The following is an 8029-nucleotide window of genomic DNA, read 5'->3' on the forward strand; positions in this document are numbered from 1 at the left end:
CTTTCTGCTCGCATCCTCCCCTCTGATTGGACACAATCCCCTGGAGTGGTGTGACGTTTACAAAGAAGGCGGGGCTAATGCACAGGTGCCAGAGGCTGCAGTTGTGGTCAAAAGTTTACATACACCCAGAAGATACACGATTTATTTATTTATTAGGATTATAACGTCACATTATTATTTCATTATTATTATTATTATTATTATATTATTATTATATATCTTTTATTATTATTACTGTTACTATCATAATACATACCTGACTATACTTTTATTATTATTACTGTTATTATTATAATACATACCTGACTATACTTTTATTATTATTACTGTTACTATTATAATCCATACCTGACTATACTTTTATTATTACTGTTATTATTATAATACATACCTGACTATACTTTTATTATTACTGTTATTATTATAATACATACCTGACTATACTTTTATTATTACTGTTATTATTATAATCCATACCTGACTATACTTTTATTATTATTACTGTTATTATTATAATCCATACCTGACTATACTTTTATTATTACTGTTATTATTATAATACATACCTGACTATACTTTTATTATTACTGTTATTATTATAATCCATACCTGACTATACTTTTATTATTACTGTTATTATTATAATACATACCTGACTATACTTTTATTATTACTGTTATTATTATAATCCATACCTGACTATACTTTTATTATTATTACTGTTATTATTATAATCCATACCTGACTATACTTTTATTATTACTGTTATTATTATAATCCATACCTGACTATACTTTTATTATTACTGTTATTATTATAATACATACCTGACTATACTTTTATTATTACTGTTATTATTATAATCCATACCTGACTATACTTTTATTATTATTACTGTTATTATTATAATCCATACCTGACTATACTTTTATTATTACTGTTATTATTATAATACATACCTGACTATACTTTTATTATTACTGTTATTATTATAATCCATACCTGACTATACTTTTATTATTATTACTGTTATTATTATAATCCATACCTGACTATACTTTTATTATTACTGTTATTATTATAATACATACCTGACTATACTTTTATTATTACTGTTATTATTATAATCCATACCTGACTATACTTTTATTATTATTACTGTTATTATTATAATCCATACCTGACTATACTTTTATTATTACTGTTATTATTATAATACATACCTGACTATACTTTTATTATTATTACTGTTATTATTATAATACATACCTGACTATACTTTTATTATTATTACTGTTATTATTATAATACATACCTGACTATACTTTTATTATTACTGTTATTATTATAATACATACCTGACTATACTTTTATTATTATTACTGTTATTATTATAATCCAGGACCAACAGATACAAAAACCCCTGCTGAACAAGCCGAGGGCGACAGTGGCATGAAAAACTCCCTTAAAATTACAGGAAGAAACATTGAGAGGAACGAGACTCAGCAGGGACCCCCGTCCTTCTTGGGTAGCCTGGAGAATACTTTAAATAAATAGGATTTACACAAATCATACCAACACAGAATTAAAATAAACTAAAAGTTATAACTAGCTATAGATTATAATAAGTAAGAAGTTATACACACTTCTTCGTCCAAAAACGTCACGAATTTGAGGTCTTTCGTAAGTTTATTGTGTGTTTTTAGAAAACAATGTCTCTGGGTTTACATTTAAAGTCTAGAGCAGGGTTTTCCAAACCTTTTTTTGACCAGTTTTTCAAACCCTGGGTCATGATAACAGGCACATAAACACACATTTAACGTAGGCACTATCACCCCTTGTGGAGGCTTTACGTTACATCTTGTAAACCACAGTAGGATCAGATTGCCACCATTTTCATTAATAGTACATTTTGTGTTTCATATTGATGCATTGTTTGTGCTGCCTGGGTCACGGTAGTAGCTGTTGTAGATTTACATTTTCAGCATTTTTACGCTCCAAAGCGACTTACAGTACAGTGACAGTGTATTGTCTAAGCAATTGAGGGTTAAGGGCCTTGCTCAAGGGACCAACAGTGGCAGTCTGACAGTGGTGGGGCTTGAACCTTTGGATTACTAGTCCAGTATCTTAACCGCTAGGCCACAACTGTCACAACTGTTGTAGTTGATTTTGAAATAGTATGGCCAGCAAACGAATAGTGAAGTGTCTACATGTTTGAATCAAGTAGTGTATAAGGTTCTACCATGTTATTTTAGTTTGTGGCAAATCTTTGTGACGTTTAGAAAACACAATCAAATTTGGACCAATCAGTACATGATCATAATTCATTCACAAAAGAAGAGTTGCAGAAATCACTGAAATTCCAAGACTGTGGTGCTTTTGTGTTATACGTTACACTAGTATAATATAATGGAGGCCTAGATTTTCAAAGCATCATCTTCAGTGGATCATCAGTCTTAACTATGTTGATGTATCATTTTTTTACCCACAGTTCCTCTGATACTACATCATTATGCGTTCAGTATGCAAAGCGTATCATTATTGTTATTCAGGCTTCACATAGAGAAAAAAAAAAAAACCTCAAACAGCCCTTGAGTGCGTGATTATACTAATTACTCTCCCATGCATCCCTCGCTAAAAAAAGCCAAGAGGCGGATGTCACTTCTGGCCTTTTAGCCGCTGCTATTGCATGTAATTTGTTCATGAAACCTGACATCCGTTTTGTGGTAGTAAACTAGCAAGCTTGGAGTCTTAACAGGAAGCACTAGGGATGACGGCTTCTTCAGGTGAAGCCACAGCATCTTTATTGGGTTAAACATTGTACCATTCCCTTTTTTTGTTTGGTTAATTTCTATAAAGCCTCAGTGATGACACGTCTCTCCCCTAATGTAGTCGTGTCCAGTTACCCTGATTGCGTCCTCTATACTGATTCGACCCTTCACCGTTGACTGAGGACGCCTTTCAACTGACATACGCCCCCTCCGGCACGTACAGTCAGTACAGACTGCATTTTTCACCTGCACGAGTCGAGTTCATACACTTGACGGGCACTGTGTACGGAGGGCCACACCCCTATCAGCATTATTCCTCAGCCCTGTGCAGGCGCCATCAGTCAGCCAGCAGGGGCCGCAGTCGCACCAGTTATGAGGACCTATGATCCGACTTTTTAACCTCTAACCCTGAACAACAGCCAATCGTTGTTCATACAGCCGCCCAGCCCAGTCGGAAAGGCAGAGCTGAGATCTGATACGATGTTTTCGTACTTTACCGCTGCGCCACCTGAGCAATTCAATGTTTTTTAAATGAAATGTTTTACATTGACATTTTCAGCATTTAGCTTTAAACTTTGACACTCTTATCTAGAGCGACTTACAGAAGAGCTTCCACAGTAAACATTAGAAAACACAATAGAAGATTAGAAAGTGCATATTAATTTAAGTGCTCTCATAAGTGGCAACTTGACAATGATTGGTGTTGAACCGGCAACCTTCTGATTACTAGAGCAGCACCTTAACCACAGAGCAATCACTTCCTTATGATTTCTTGATAATTACAAGCTGTTTAACAGCCCAAACCATAATGCTCCCTCAACCATCTTTTGAAGATTTGTCCGTCTCCCAAAACTACCATCAAGCCAGGGTACTTAAAAATGAACTTATCCAACATCCATATCATCCCTGTGAAAATGTAATTGCCACCCTGCTTAATTTAATATCTGTCCATGACTGCAACTAAATACTATAACTTGATTTAGTCTGGAAAATCATTTTTGCTGGCCTGGTTCCTCTGTTTGGAGATAAAGGAATTACTTTGATAGAGTATGAACTGTTCAGACTGAATTATTTTAACATTTCCCCTCTAATTCTAGCACAGTGTACACCAGGTTTAAGATGAATGAGATTTAAAATGCAGTGTTGTGTGTTTAATTAACTTCATTGGGGCACCAATTACAATTGGTATACAGGTTGTTTGAGTAACCAAGGATTGATAATGTCAATTCACAAAATTATATCTACAAGAGTTTTCACAATTTTATAATTATTATTCTTTATGCATTTTCTCTCGCTTTTCTCCCTTTTAAGCGCGTCCAATTACCCGATTGCGTCATGCTTTCTCTCCACCAATGCCGATCCCTGCTCTGATTGAGGAGAACGAAGCTAACCCACGCCCCCTCCGACACATGGGCAGCATGCCGTATGCATTTTGTCACCTACACTTTGACGAGTGCAGTGCAGCTCAGCGCTGTGTACGGAGAGACACACCTTGACAGCACTCTTTTCTCATCTCTGTGCAGGCGCCATCAATTAGCCAGCAGAGATCCTAATGACCGCATTAGTTATGAGAGGGACCCTATCCGGCTTAATCCCACCCCTATCTGAACAACAGGCCAATCGTTGTTCATGTGGCTGCTCAGCCCAGCTGGCAGGCAGAGCTAAGACTCAATACCATGTATTTGAGATCCCAGCTCTGGTTCCAGCTAGTGTTTTTACCGCTGCACCGCGTGAGCGGCCATTTTCACACTTTTTAAACTCTGTTTATTAAGACTTTCAAAACCAAATCACATCACTTTTCTACATCGTCAGCTTCTGATGCATTTTTCCAGCATCGTACTAACTTTTTTATTTTTTCCCCCAATTTTCTCTCCTAATCTAGTCGTGTCCAATTACCCCAATTGCGTCCTCCACTGATTCAACACTCCACCGCTGACTGAGGACGCTTTCACATCATCATCACATGAAAATCTTCTTCCCCTTAAAGCTTCTTTGAGCATCTAGAAAGGTGAAAATCAGACGGAGCTAAATCCAGACTATAAGCGTCTCTCAGTCTCTCAGACACGACCGATTACGCCTCCTCCACCCTCACCACTTATAACCAAAATATAACAGTGCCGAAACATTTTGAAGATATATATACATACACGCAGAGAGAGAGAGAGAGAGAGAGAGAGAGAGAGAGATAGAGAGAGAAGGGGCAATTACTGCTGGTGCCATGCTGCATATATTTAACATGCAAATCTCAGATCCTGATTTGCGCTCTTCAGCAGGAGTCTTGGGAGTGAAGCCCTTTTGCAGTTCTGATTAATTAGCTTTTTGTTAGTGTGTCATCTGATTAATTAGACATTTGTAATTGATTTAATTCGTTCACAGTTCATGATAATCCATTTGGGTGTTTTTTTTTTTTACACACGTGTCATTAGAAATCTGCATTTTCTCGACTTTCACAGCTGTGACTAATGAATCTGAGGAGGTCGGAGGTGAAATTAGCATCAAAATGAACAGCATTTTGTGACGGGATTTATGACACTCGGCTCAGCAGTGTTTCTAGTGTGGTGAATCACATGGCATTTGTGTCACAGGCCACTGGCTTACGTTCAGCAGGTCTGGACAGGGCATCACTCAGAGGCAATTTACAGTAGAATTCATCCCTGGATGTTTTTGGAAGACAGATAGTGACTGGATGTGAGGTTCAAACCCTGGAGCTATGGAACACCCACACTACCATAGTCTGTAGCTATTTATTTACTATTCTTTTCGAATTAGTGTGTAATTACATGTCATTGTTTAGTTATTGAAATACCGAATATAATACAAAAAAAAAATCCTTGGTGTGTTGACGAGTCAGGATGGAATTATTTTCTCCCACACAGTTTGGGAAGCTGATCGGCTTAGCATGACTAGGACGTCACATCATGAATTATTTCTTCGGCATTGTGTGTGTTGGATTAGACTCTGAGCTTCTGCAAGCACCCGATCTTCACTTCCCAGCCGCATTTGCATACGTCCATCATTTCTGACGTTTCCCTTTCTTTTTCCCCCTGCATCTCCTCAAGCGTTACCTCTATTTGTTGTAGACTTTTCCTCTGCCAGAATCATGTCAAATCATTGTCAGTGTTCAATTGTCTCTCTCTGCATGTCTGTAATTCTTGAGACTTTAAATCACTTATATTACTACGTACAGAACAGTAAAAGTTTGTAGTGTGTATATCCCAACTCATCTGGGAGCGTTAAGAGTCCCGATCAAAAACCCAACAGTGGCTGCATGCAGGAATTGAGATTCAAAGCTCAAAACATCTTGATCTTTAATCTCCCTTAAACGATTTCACGGCCAGTGATAGCTCAGTGGTTAAGGTACTGGACTAGTAAACAGAAGGTTGCCGGTTCAAGCCCCACCACCACCGAGTTGCCACTGTTGGGTCCCTGAGCAAGACCCTTAACCCTCAGTCGCTCATTGTGTAAGTCGCTTTGGATGAAAGCGTCTGCTAAATGCTGAAAATGTAAATGTAAATGTAAATTTCAACCAAACAATTCAAGACTGTTAGCCGCTCACACCAGAGCTGACATTTCGAACACATTGGTTCTAAACTCAGCTCTGCCATCCGTCTGGGCTGGGCGGCTGCATGAACAACGATTGGCTGTTGTTTATAGGGCAGGATGACCCAGACGTGGACTCCTCATTCTATACTATTTTCTCTGCTGCTCCTGTTAGGGGTCGCCGGTGGATCGTGATCCGCATTACTGATCTGGCACAGTTTTTACGCCGGATGCCCTTCCTGACACGACCCTCCCTATTTATCCGGGCTTGGGACCGGCACTACAATGCACTGGTTTATGCATCCTAGCAGCGCGGTACCTATAGGACAATTCAGTGTCTCCAATTAGCCTGGCTGCATGTTTTCGGACTGTGGGAGGAAACCCACGCAGACACGGGGAGAACATGCAAACTCCACACAGAAAGGACCCGGACCGCCCCACCTGGGGATCGAACCCAGGACCTTCTTGCTGTGAGGCGACAGTGTTACCCACTTAGCCACCGTGCCACCCGGACGTGGACTCCTCATAACTGAGCGAATTATGACCTCTGCTGGCTGGTTGATGCCAACTGCACGGTTGTCGAGGAGTAACTCGTCGATCAGGGTGTGGCTCTCCGTGCACAAAGCTGTTCCGCATATGAACTCGCTTCGTGCAGGTGAAAAGATGCAGTCGGCTACTGCACACGTGTCGAAGAAGGGCGTGTGTCAGTCTCGCTCTCCTCAATCGGGGTGGGGGTCAGCACCAGCAGTGAGGAAGCATAATGCAGTTGGGTAAAAATTGGACGTGATAAAAATCAGGAGAAAAGCATTAAAAAAGAATTCAAGACTGTTGCCAAGAAACCAAATTTCATGTTCCTGCTTATTGTGGCTTCATCATATTTCTTCTGTCATTGTATCTCACTGGTCAGCCACTTCTGGATTAAAAGAAACCAGTGGCTGGAAATGAGTCAGTAATTTAATCAATCAGCAGCAAAAGCAAATAAGTAAATGGATGATTCTCAGCACTGCAGTGACACTGACATGGTGGTGGTGTGTTAGTGTGTGTTGTGCTGGTATGAGTGGATCAGACACAGCAGTGCTGCTGGAGTTTTTAAATACCGTGTCCACTCACTGTCCACTCTATTAGACACTTCTACCTAGTCGGTCCACCTTGTAGATGTAAAGTCAGAGACGATCGCTCATCTATTGCTGCTGTTTGAGTCGGTCATCTTCTACACTTTCATCAGTGGTCACAGGACGCTGCCCACGGGACGCTGTTGGCTGGATGTTTTTGGTTGGTGGACTATTCTCAGTCCAGCAGTGACAGTGGGGTGTTTAAAAACTTCAGCAGTGCTGCGGTGTCTGATCCACTCATACCAGCACAACACACACCAACACACCACCACCATGTCAGTGTCACTGCAGTGCTGAGAATGATCCACCACCTAAATAATACCTGCTCTGTGGGGGTCCTGACCATTGAAGAACAGGGTGAAAGGGGGCTAACAAAGCATGCAGAGAAACAGATGGACTACAGTCAGTAATTGTAGAACTACAAAGTGCTTCTATATGGTAAGTGGAGCTGATAAAATGGACAGTGAGTGTAAAAAACAACAAGGAGGTGGTTTTAATGTTATGGTTGATGTTTTGGCTGAAAAGTACCAGGTTGTTTTCATGAGTGATCTAATGGCAGCACCTGCTGCTGGGATGAAGGAAGCACAAAAACACTTTCCATCATCA

The sequence above is a fragment of the Trichomycterus rosablanca genome, chromosome 10 (assembly GCF_030014385.1).
Source record: "Trichomycterus rosablanca isolate fTriRos1 chromosome 10, fTriRos1.hap1, whole genome shotgun sequence".
Classification (NCBI taxonomy): Eukaryota; Metazoa; Chordata; class Actinopteri; order Siluriformes; family Trichomycteridae; genus Trichomycterus; species Trichomycterus rosablanca.